This window comes from Heteronotia binoei, chromosome 4 (assembly GCF_032191835.1).
Source record: "Heteronotia binoei isolate CCM8104 ecotype False Entrance Well chromosome 4, APGP_CSIRO_Hbin_v1, whole genome shotgun sequence".
NCBI classification, from domain to species: domain Eukaryota; kingdom Metazoa; phylum Chordata; class Lepidosauria; order Squamata; family Gekkonidae; genus Heteronotia; species Heteronotia binoei.
This window is the reverse complement of record NC_083226.1, coordinates 163857972-163870965: the sequence shown is the minus strand read 5'-3', so window position 1 is coordinate 163870965 and position 12994 is coordinate 163857972.

Below are 12994 nucleotides of genomic sequence, written 5' to 3'. Positions count from 1 at the left end.
CGCACGGGCGGGGAAGGCAGCGAGTGAGGGAGTGAGAGTCCCTGCACGTGCGCACGGCGGTGTGGCGGGCCATTCGCCGCCCACTCTCCTGGCCCCGCGCATGCACAGAGCCCGCCACACCACCGTGCGCAGGCGCAGGGACTCTCGCTCCCTCCCTCGCCGCCTTCCCTGCCCAAGCACACGGCCTGCCGCCTCCCCGCCGCCTTCCCGCTGGCTAAACCGGGATTTTGAATGGTCCCGGTATAGCCAGCCCGGGAGGCGGGAATTGGGGCCCCAAATCGGGACATTCCCGGGTGACCGGGACGATCTGGCCACCCTGTTGGGGGAGAGGAAGGTAAAGGAGATTGTGAGCCACTCTGAGACTCTTCGGAGTGGAGGGCGGGATATAAATCCAATATCTTCTTCTTCTTCTTCTTCTTCTTCTTCTTCTTCTTCTTCTTCTTCTTCAAACCTGGTTCACCCAGATAAGAGTCTGCACACTTAACCACTACACCAAAGAGAAGAGAAGAGAAGAGAGAATCTTACTGCCCACATTTTACTGCTACTCCAATTGGGTATAGAGGGAACTGAAACTTTCAGCTTATTTTGAGCCTTGACACAACTTGGAGGCTACAAGGAGAACAGATTGCTTTGGTGCGGAGTTCATACCAGTAACCAACAACAGGTACTAGCACATAGTAGCAGCAAGGTAAGTATCAGGGGATCCTCAAGAGGAAAGATGTCATCACTGAAAAAGCTCCATTTCTGGTTGCCACCAGCCTTACCTTTATCCAACAGGAGGACCGGTTCCGATGAGAAACACGTTCCAGCAGTTGCATTTCTCTTTCCCAGTTCTTTGGGATTTGTAGATGTAACCCCTGTCAAACAGATACAGTTAAAAACAAGTTAAAAACAAGGCTTGCGACTGTTTTACAAAAGTAGGACACCACGACATCTACAAAGCTAACATGAAACAGAGGCTTTGTACTCCCATAGGAGAGTCTTGCTTGGCACAACAGGCAGTGTGAAGATTTGAACAAACACATGAAGCTGCCTTATAGTGAATTGGATCCTAGGTCCATCAAGGTCAGTATTGTCTACTCAGACTGGCAGCAGCTCTCCAGGATCTCAATAAAAGTCTTTCCCAACACACAGCCTTTTAGCTGGAGTTGCTGGGGATTAAACCGAGAATTAAATGGGGGACCTTCTGCATACCAAGTAAATGCTCTACCACTGAGCCACAGTTGCACTGCTAAGTGGAAGTCATTTGGCATTTGAAGATGTGTCTATCCACTATAATTGGTATGGAGAAAGCAACACAGACAACGTGTTATGTTTTCCTTCAACATTCAATGGGAACAGCACTTTCCCATGCTTGGGTACGTATTTTATTATGTATTATTTACCATTTCTCTCTTTCCCCCTTTCTTTTTCAATGAGGTGTGGATAGATGTCAGAGAAATTACACTTTTTATGAGTACCCAAAATATAGATTTTTAAAAACAGAACATTCAGATAGCAGAACCAAATACAAAATTTAGCCTCGTGTTCTCCTGCAGAAGACACCAGTACACAATGTTCTCAAAGCTTGAAACGTACGCAACAGTCATTGCTAAAAGATTTCATGTCACGGAGTGCTCAAAATCAGGAGTGGACATGCGGCAATGGAGAATATTTAGACAGTTCAAGTTCTTTGTTAAAGTAGTCTAGTCTCCTTTCAAAAACAGACTGATGCCATGTCTTCTTGGGAATCAGATGTTTTAGTTATTTATTTAAATATTTATGCCCTGTCTTTTCTCTTGGCTCAAGGTGGATATACGTATAATGTATCATAGAAACCACAGATGCCTTAGGCAAGCACATAATGACTGTTTATTTAACATAAACTAGGGATGCGGGGAATTTTGTGGCAATCACATGTGGCAAACATATATACTGTGTTCAATAGCCCAGGTGAGCCATGGGCCAAATAGCCAACCAGCTCAACCAGTGCATACTTAAAGGGCTACCTCTCTTGCATAAGCCCAGATGCCATCTCTGCTAAACACCTCACTGCCTGTTTGGTGTAATGGTTAAGTGTACGGACTCTTATCTGGGAGAACCGGGTTTGATTCCACACTCCTCCATTTGCAGCTGCTGGAATGGCCTTGGGTCAGCCATAGGTCTCGCAGGAGTTGTCCTTGAAAGGGTGGCTGCTGTGAGAGCTCTCTCAGCCTCACCTACCTCACAGGGTGTCTTTTGTGGGGGGGGGGAGGTAAAGGAGATTGTAATTGCTCTGAGACTCTGAGATTCAGAGTATAGGGTGGGATATATATCCAATATCATCTTCTTCTTTTGTTCAGTTGTGGGATTTTTGGGTAGCTCTCCCTGTTCTGTAGGAAAAAAAACATTCCAAAAGAGAAAAGGAAAGCTTCCTCTCTGTGGGCAGTATAGGATGGCTCCAAAACAAAGCTGCTAAGGGATGTTTGGTATGCCTTTTGATATTCTACACATTTGGAGGACTCGCAACAATTTGGATTCTCGGTTGGGTCAATATTTTAGGGAAGCGTTACTATTTGTATTCTGGTTTTGCTCGCGGGCTTGATGAATTTTGGTTTGAGGTGTTTGCCTTCTTGCTTTGTTTTATTTGTGGTCCCAGCAATTGTTTTATCTTTGTTATCTGCTTTGAGTCCCAATGATTCAGAGAAGAGCGAGCGGATAGCCTAAATAAATAAGCAAGCAAACAAGTGTGGACAGAGCCAGCAAATCTATTGTATTCCATTGAGTACGAACATAACGGAAACGGCTTCCAAAAGAAACAGTCAGGGGAAATGCTTATAGGGTTGCCAGCCTCCAGATGGGTCCTGGAGAAATTGGCTGCTTTGGACGGTGGCCTCTGTGGCACTGTACCATGCTGAGACGTAGGGCTGCCAAGTTCCCGTGCCAGGCGGGGGTTCTCCCACCCTGGAGGTTCCCAACCTACCAGCCCACACCCATCCTCCCTCAACATTGCCAGCATAATGATGTAACTCAGAAGTGACATCATCGCTCCTGCGACGTCATGTGCTGGCCACTCTAGAAGTGTCCAGGAAAAAATCCATGGTTTTCCTGGATGGTCTAGCAATTTGGGAGGGGAAAACTCTATGGTGCCATAGAGTTTTTCCCTCCTGAATTGCTAGAGTGTTTGGGAAAACCATAGAGTTTTCCCAGACACTCCTAGAGCGGCTGGTGCGGAATGTGGCCGGTGCGATGACATCCCTTCCGATGACATCACTGGAGGCGCAGGGGACTTGGCAACTCTACTGAGACCCCTCTGCTCCCCAAACCCCTCCCTTTCCAGGGCCCACCCCCAAACCTCCAGGTATTTCCCATCTCACAACTGTCATCCCTAAAAATGTAGCTTGGGAAGGATTCTAAGAACTCTCTAATACAAATCCTAATTCTAAGAACTCTCTAATAAAAGCTTATAAATAATAATTAAAAAAGCTTTCTTAGCTCCCCCCCCCCACAGAAAGCTACAACTCCCAGGTTCTGTGGGAAAGCAAATGACCATTCAGCTGGCTGAATCATGTACTATTACATGCCAAAAGTAGAATCAAGTCAAAGCCTGTCTTTGTCCTGTTCTCAAAGAAAGGAGGATCATTCCCTCCCCAATCTGTTTCCTCTTAATGCAGTCATTTATACAGGGAGAAATAAATTCAACATACCCAAGGTCCTTTCAAGGTCACCAATCTCTAACTGGGGCCTAGAGTTTTCCTAGATTTACAACAGATCAGCAGACTACAGAGATGAAATTCCCTGGAGGAAATGGCTGCTTCCGAGGGCAGACTCTATGGTATATCATGGAGTCTAGAAGAAACTCAAGTCCTAGAGTTCCATCACATCCCTGTTGAGCTCCCTCCTGTCCCGAAACTCTGCCCTTCTCAGGCACTGCCCCCAATTTTCCAGGAATTTCCCAAGCAACCCTGTGGTTTGGAAACCAGGAATGTAGTTTGCTGCAGTCTGGATTCCATCTCCCGAAACGTAACAACAAATTCTGAAGCTTATGTCAACCATCTGAGTGTGTTTTCCCAATACTACAATAACACGTTAATGTGCTTTTACTTATATGATAAGGCCAACAAGCACATTCTTGTCATAATTAATGTAAACTCCAGCTTGATGAGTTCATAACCACGCAATTAGCCACTTTACAATGGGAATCGCAGGTAGAGGAGGCGATAATAGACCCCTTAGCTGCTACCTCAATTACATACAGACTGTTCCCAGGTAATTGAATTAACAGTTACAAGTGACCACAGAAGACCATCTGGTTGTTTGTAACATTATATTGTTCTAGGGTTTTTTTTCTTTTTTAATGAACTCCAGTAGAATGCATCAAATGGTGTCCACAGATTTCTCCTGAGCTTCACTGGGCTGTGTTGACATTCAAAAGGAAGAAAAAAGGATTCTGAAAGGCTCAGCAGAACACTTTAGGCAATTTGCAAAAACCTAAAGCAGTCCAATTATAATGTAACGTCTAGCCAGTTTGGTGTAGTGGTTAAGTGTGCGGACTCTTATCTGGGAGAACCGGGTTTGATTCCCCACTCCTCCACTTGCACCCGCTGGAATGGCCTTGGGTCAGCCATAGCTCTGGCAGAAGTTGTCCTTGAAAGGGCAGCTGCTGTGAGAGTCCTCTCAGCCCCACCCACCTCACAGGGTGCCTGTTGTGGGGGAGGAAGGTAAAGGAGATTGTGAGCCGCTCTGAGACTCTTCGGAGTGGAGGGCGGGATATAAATCCAATATCTTCTTCTTCTTCTAGCAAGGAGAGGATGCCCGTTCTGATGGGTAGGGTGGCCAGCTCTGGGTTGGGAAATACCTGGAGATTTTGGGAGTGGAGCCTGAGGAAGGTGGGGTTTTGGGAGGAGGGACCTCAGCATGGTGCCTTAGAGTCCACCCCCCAAGGCAGCCATTTTCTCCAGGGCAACTGATCTTCTTTAACTGGAAAGCAGTTGCTACAGCTGGCGATCTCCCAACCCCACCTGGAGGCTGGCACCCCTAAATGATTGGCCTTGCCCCTTTGACAGGATACTCTTAAACAGAGCTACCTCGTAATTCTACTGAAATCCATGGGTTTCGAAGGACATAACTCTGGGGGCATTCGCACAAACTAAATAATGTGCTTTGCAGCAGGATTTTTACTGTGTAAGAACAGCAAAATCCACTTCCAAACAGTCATCGTGTGAAAGCACGCAAGTCTTAGTATTGCACTATTAAAGAAGTTATGAAGCCTTCGAAGAATCACAACCTTTGGGTGCTCCTTTTTCTGCAAGGGAGTATCTATGTTGAGGACTAGCAACAAGTCCACCGTCATGAATGACAGGGAGAAGAAAGAGGAGGAGGAGGAGGAGAGGGAGAAGGAGAAGAAACAGAAGAAGCAGAAGGCAGCAGCAGCAGAAGAAGAAGAAGCAGATGGTGGTGGTGGTGATGATGATATTGCATTTATATCCCACCCTTCACTCTGAATCTCAGAGAGGCTTACAATCTCCTTTACCTTCCTCCCCCAGAACAGACACCCTGTGAGGTAGGTGGGGCTGAGAGAGCTCTCCCGGAAGCTGCCCTTTCAAGGACAACTCCTACGAGAGCTATGGCTGACCCAAGGCCATTCCAGCAGCTGCAAGCGAAGGAGTGGAGAATCAAACCGGGTTCTCCCAAATAGGAGTCTGCGCACTTAACCACTACGCCAAACTGGCCCTCTAACTACAAGGAGCCCCGCCTCATGAGCCCCATCCATCTCCATTCAGAAGACACAAGGCAGCCAGCCGATGATGCTCCCATCTAGGAATGTTTTTACTGGATATTAATTGCTCTTTGTATTCCCTTTTTAATCTTGCAGAAAAGACACTATGGAAGGTAACATAGATTTGAGAAATGGAACAAAAACATAACATATAAATAAGTCCATACTCTTTAATAGGATTGCAAGCATCTGTGTGGGTGGCCAGAGATCTCCTGGAATTACAGCTCATCTCCAGACAACAGAGGCCGCCTTCCCTACAGAAAACACCAGCTTTGGAGGATGGACACTCTGGCGTTGTACCTTGCTGAGGCCCCTCCCCTTCCCAAATCCCACCTTCCCCAGGCTCCACCCTCAAATCTCCGGGGATTTTGGCAACCTGACTGCAGAGAACAGCTCTGAGCCGCCCTGAGCCACTTGTTGGGAAGGGCGGGATATAAATCATAAAATAAATAAATAAATAAATATAAATAAACTCCCAACCCTCCCCCAATGCAACAGTTATTTCCTTTTCCTCACAGGCCCAGATGGCACCTTGAGAGTCTTCTCAAGAACGTAACCGAGATCTCATGCTGTGCCAAGCAAGCCTGTTTATTGGTGAGGATCAAAGGAAGGAATAGCCTTGAGGTACAGAAGTCACTGAGAATTTGGCCAGTCCCTTCTCAGAAAGTCAGTTTGGCGTAGCGGTTAAGTGTGCGGACTCTTATCTGGGGGAACTGGGTTTGATCCCCCACTTCTCTACAGACACCTGCTGATGTGACCTTGGGTCAGACACAAGTTCCCTCAAGGCTGCTCGGCTCAAGAGCAGTTCTGGGAGAGCTCTCTCAGCCCCACCTACCTCACAGGGTGTCTGTTGTGAGGAGAGGAGGGAAAGGGAAAGGAAATTTGTAAGCCACTCTGAGACTCCTTTTGCTAGTGAAGGATGGGATATAAATCCAATCTCCTGCTCCTTCTCCACCTCCTCCTCCTTTCTTCTTCTTCTTCTTCTTCTTCTTCTTCTTCTTCTTCTTCTTCTTCTTCTTCCTCCTCCTCCTCCTCCTCCAGTTTGGTGTAGTGGTTAAGTGTGCGGACTCTTATCTGGGAGAACCAGGTTTGATTCCCCACTCCTCCACTTGCACCTGCTGGAATGGCCTTGGGTCAGCCATAGTTCTTGCAGGAGTTGTCCTTGAAAGGGCAGCTTGCTGTGAGAGCTCTCTCAGCCCCACCAACTTCACAAGGTGCCTGTTGTGAGGGAGGAAGATAAAGGAGATTGTGAGCCTCTCTGAGATTCAGAGTATAGGGCGGGATATAAATCCAATGTCATCATCTTCTTCTTCTTCTTCTTCTTCTTCTTCTTCTTCTTCTTCTTCTTCTTCTTCTTCTTCTTCTTCTTCTTCTTCTTCTTCTTCTTCTTCTTTTTAGGTCTTGTGTGCATTCACCCCCCCCTTCATGATAAACACTGCTACCATCGCTAGGGACTACTTAGACAAACACCAGAGGGTAACATTTTATTAAAACGCGGCATTTATTTATGACTCATTTATATGATTTGTGGTTGATTTAATTGTCTGTTTAAACAGTGGCCTGCTGAGCTAAAGCAGTTATGCTGCAAGGATGGGGGGGGGGGGAGCTATTAGAACCCAACCAGGCTGTGTGAGGCCACAGATGTGTTGAAAAGCCAATTATGCCAAACGGGCATGGCAGAGAAAGAATACAGTGAAGCAATGAGCTGAACTCTCAGGAGCAGGTCAAAGAAGAGTTGAGCCAGTCATTAAAAAAATTCAGCTCTCTGTTTGCAGTCAAAGAACAGGTTGTCAGCTGAATTGATGGGCATTTGAGCATCCCAAAGAGTATACCACTGAGCCAGCATGGTGTAGTGGTTAAAAGCGGCAGACTGTAATCTGGAGAACCGGGTTCGATCCCCCACTCCTTCTCCACTTGAAGCCAGCTGGGTGACCTTGGGCCAATCACCATTCTCTCAGAGCTCTCTCAGCCCCACCTACTTCACAAGGTGCCTGTTGTGGATCAGTACCCTCACCTAGGGTTTAATTTAATTTAATGTTTGGATTTATATCCCACCCTATCCTGCAAGCAGGCTCAGGGTGGCTTACAACAGTAAAATCAAACAGGGTTAAAATAATATCATAAAAACAAGCAACCAGTGGGGGATTGGGTGGAATTACCAGGAGGGAAAAAAAAGCCCAAGCAACATGGTAATGTCACTTCTGGCACACACCAGAAGTGACATCATCACACTGGGACATTGTGGTGATGCTCCAGGGTACAGGCAAAAACTCTATGATAGAAATGGCTTCTACCATAGAGTTTTTGCCCAAATACCAGAGCACCGCCCAGATGTCTCTGGTGTGATGATGTCACTTGCACATTGGAAAACACCACCGTGTTGCCAGCAATGTTGCCCAGGCCTTCCTCTCTGACCTGGTTAAACCCCTGCCTCTACCAGCAGACTGGACAACCTATAATAGTTTGGAGGGGATGGTATTAAGGTGGGCTAAAGCAAATGCCCTAATATGATGAGAGGCCATTAAGTGTCTCGTGTATAATGGCATGATCTGAGGAGGCAAAATACCAAAAAATGACTTGATCAGACTCTGCGATAGCAAATCACCGTGCTATTATAATCCAGTTATGTAAGGCAAAGCAAAAGAGTCTTTGCTTTACCTAGCAAGAAGTAGGGTTGCCAAGTCCTCCACGGCCTCTGGCAGGGGACTTTTTTCGCATGCGCATTACATGCGCGGCATGATGACGTCACCTGGAAGTGATGTCATCATGCCAGCAGTGCCACGCGCCGGCCGCTCTAGCTGTTTCCGGTAAAACCCAATGGCTTTCCTGGACGCTCTAGCAATTTGGGAGAGGAAAACTCTATGGCTACCGGGTTGGGAACCTCCAGGGCGGGTTGGGAACCTCCAGTGCAAGAGAAACCCCGCCCGGCCCAGGGGCTTGGCAGCCCTAGCATGAAGATACATTCAGTTATAAACCCTAGTTGCCGTAACCTAGCAGCCTAAGAATATAAAAAGAGCCCTGCTGGATCAAACCAACAGTCCATTTAGACTAGCCTTTTGTCTCACACAGTGGCCAGTCAGTTCCTCTGAAGGGCCATCAACAAGGCATAGAGGCCAAGACCTTTCCCTGATGTTGCCTCCTGGCTCTGAGATTTAGAGGATCAGTTCCCCTCAGCCATCACGGCTAGAAGCCGTTGATAGACCTTTCCTCCATTAATCTATCTAATCTCCTTTTCAAGCTGTTTATTCCTGTGGCCATCGCTACACGCTCTGGCGGCAAATCCTACATTTTAATCGCCCTCGGTGCAAAGTAGCATTTCCTTTTGTCCATCCTGAACCTACTACCCATCGGCTTCAACAGACGCCTTCGAGTTCTAGTGTTTTGTCTTCATCCATCTTCTGTTGTTGTTGCTGCTGATATAAAGAATTTTTAAAAAATTGATATTCCTGCCCAAAAGACTGGCAGGAGTGAGAAGAGGCCAATCAATGAAACATGGCTATAGAGAACCATTACTATTGAGAATGGTGTGCTATAGGGATTTCTGGAGCAGTGTAGCTAGCCTGCCTGTTGCATACAGATTCCAAATCCGGCGGATGGGAAAGGTGCGTGCTAACGAGCCATAGCCTGCCTGCTTGACAGCTTCAGTCCACATAAAATTAATATTTTATTGCGGTCCTTAAGAATTCTACAGGCAATTATAGAGCAGGCTGGGATCCAGACACCGACCAGACCTGTTTACTGCCCGAGCAAACAAATGAACAATCCAGCTTCTGTTGATTAATTTGGTCATTGGAAAGGTTTAATGTGCTGTAAGGGGGCGGGGGGAATTATGTTGCCTACTAATTATAAACTCTGCACTGGAGCGTTGTGGAGGAAGAACTCGTCTGCGGCTGTGTTGCTGATGTGCAATTCATGGGCCCAAAATGATTTCAGGGAGATGGTATCCATCACAGCCATAACAAGGCATATGCTCAAGATCTGTGATGCTCACTCCAATCCAGTAAGGGAGACTGTCACAAGCAGGGAACCAGGAAGGGCCTTCTACTGGCTGCCACAACTCTGGTACTTGCCCATCTGGGAGAGCCCAGAACACCCACCCAAGCCCTGACCAGTGTTCCCTCTAAGCTGAGTTGGTGTGAGCTAGCTCACAGTTTTTTAGCCTCTGGCACACACATTTTTACCTTAGCTCAGGAAAAACGGCCCCAGAGCAAACTAATTTATGCACTAACTCACAACTTTAATTAATGCCAGTAACTCACAAAGTAGCATTTTTGCTCACAAGACTCCACAGCTTAGAGGGAGCGTTGCTATTGAGCCAGTTTGGTGAAGTGGTTAAGTGCGCGGACTCTTATCTGGGAGAACCAGGTTTGATTCCCCACTCCTCCACTTGCAGCTGCTGGAATGGCCTTGGGTCAGTCACAGATTTGGCAGAGGTTGTCCTTGAAAGGGCAGCTGCTGTGAGAGTCCTCTCAGCCCCACCCACCTCACAGGGTGTCTGTTGTAGGGGAGGAAGATAAAGGAGATTGTGAGCCGCTCTGAGATTCAGAGTGGAGGGTGGGATATAAATCCAACGTCTTCATCTTCTTCTTAACAAAGGACTAGAGAGATGTAAGGACCCAAGCAGTATAATGACAATACTTTTATTGCAAGTGCTCAAAATGAGAAGTGGTTTTAATTATTAGTGCAACATGGTAAAGGTGGTGCAAAGAAAATAACAGCCCTGACGTGACTAACTGAACATTCCCTTTCTCTAATGCCAACAGACTCACCACCCCTTGGGTGAGGAAACCCTCCAGCTGCAGCCTTTCCAGAAAGAACCCTTCAGACTGCAGCTTCTCCAGAGAGAATACCCTCCCTCTATAGCCAGGCCTATTCATTTATTCTTCCCAAGTCCCAACCCTCTGTTCTTCACTGGGCAAGTTTTCCCTCTTAAATTTCTGCCCACCCAATCAGAGGAACAGAAGGGATCCTGGGAAATGTAAACCCTGTAGCTATTCCATTACAGGCTTCCCTGTAGCCTGTAGGGTTCACTAGGCCTAGGATCAATGACAGAGACATTCAGGCAAAAAAAATACTCCTGCCTTTAGATTCCCCACTGGATTGGGAGACATGGGCATAGGCATAGCACCAACATCACACAATATGTTCCCCTGAGAGGTGTGGGGTAGGATTCAGACTGGGACCCCAGAATGTGCAGAGAACGGAGTTTCAGTGTCCTCCCCAAGCCATTTTCTGAACCTGAAATGGTGCCACTGAGGGTTCCCAGGGGGTATAAATAAAATCCCCCACTAGGGTTCCCATGCCCAGATTGGGAAATACCTGGAGATTTAGGGGGTGGACCCTGAAAATGGCAGAGTTTGGGGCATAATGCCATAGAGTCCAGCTTCCAATGTGGCCCATTTTTTCCCCAGGTGAATTGATTTCTGTTGCTCAGAGATCAGTTGTACTAGTGGGAGATGGAAACGGAGTAGGGGTCACTAGCGGTTTCCTGCATTGTGTAGGGAATTGAACTAGATGACCCTGGAGGTCCCTTCCAATTTTATGATTTGTTGTCTGAAGATAAGTTGTAATAGCCAGGGCTTTTTTGAGCAGGAACGCAGAGGAACGCAGTTCCGGCTGGCTTGGTGTCAGGGGGTGTGGCCTAATATGCAAATGAGTCCCTGCTGGGCTTTTTCTACAAAGAAGGCCCTGGTAATAGCTATCACCTGGAGGTTAGTAACCCCACTCCACATCAGGACCAAAAAAACCCTCTCTTGTGCTAGTGGAGAGCTTGTGCCAATGAGATTTATCAGCTCAGTGTTGAGAAAATTTAGCCCAGTTCTTCTTCCTTTTTTGCAGCCCCCTTACTAGGTCTGCCGGATCTCGGCTGGGTGGGGAAACTGTAGATTTGGGAGGAAGAAATTTGGGAGGGCACGGTTTGGGAAGGAGAGGACTCAGCTGGATAGAATCAGGGCTTTTTTGTATCAGGAATTCCTTCGCATTACAGCGCCTCCCCCCCCCCCCCATGTAGCCAATTCTCCAAGAGCTTACAGGGCTCTTAGTACAGGGCCTGCTGTAAGCTCCAGGAGGATTGGCTACATCAGGGAGGGGTGGCCTAATATGCAAAGGAGTTCCTTTTACAAAAAAAGCCCTGGATTTTTACTGTGTAAGAATAGCAAAATTCACTTTCAATAGCAAACACGTGAATGAGCTCACTATTTAGTATTGCACTGTTAGGGGAGGGACGGTGACTCAGTGGTAGAGCATCTGCTTGGGAAGCAGAAGGTCCCAGGTTCAATCCCTGCCATCTCCAAAAAGGGTCCAGGCAAGTAGGCGTGAAAAGCCTCAGCTTGAGACCCTGGAGAGCCGCTGCCAGTCTGAGAAGACAATACTGACTTTGATGGATCAAGGGTCTGATTCAGTATAAGGCAGCTTCATATGTCCATAAAGAAGCTATGATGCCCTAAAAGGATCACAACCCCTTGAGATTCCTTCTTCTGCAAGGGAGTATCCAAGGATTTTCTTTTTGAGCAGGAACGCCCAGGAACACAATTCTGGCGAGCTTGGCATCAGGGGGTGCGGCCTAATATGCAAATGAGTTCTGGAGGGGCTTTTTCTACAAAAAAGCCCTTCATAGTCTCCACCCTCCACAGCAGCCATTACTTCTAGGGAAACTGATTTGTCACCCAGGGATCAACTATGATTCTGGGAGATCTCTGGGCCCACCTGGAGGCTGGCAACCTCACCTGTTATGACAGTTTTTCTGGGAGGGTCCTTAGCCTTCAGCAACAGCTGGTTAGGGAGCGTCTGCAGCAGGAACCCATTTGCATATTAGCCCACACCCCCTCGACATCATGATTGTTTTGTGCAGGGCTTTTGTGTAGAAAAAGCCCAGCAGGGACTCATTTGCATATTAGGCCACAACCCCTGATTCCAGACCAGCCAGAACCGTGTTCCTGTGTGTTCCTGCTCAACCCACACACACACACCCTGGTTTTCAGCAGAGCTGGATCTAGGGGAGGGCAAGAGGGGGTGCCTGCCCCCGGCGTCATCTGGGGGGGGGGCGGCAAATTGGCCACCCCACCCACGTTTTTCTCCTCTCTGGGTCTGTGTGCACAGACCCTGGGAGGAGAAAGTCAGGGCATCCTGGTGGTGTTTTGCGGGGCATGCAAAATAAATCAGATTCAGAGTTCGTTTTGCAGTTTACTTAAATATCGGATTTGGGGAAGTGGCTTTGGCTGGCTGGCTGGCTGGAGGCAGCTGGAAATCTCTCCAAGA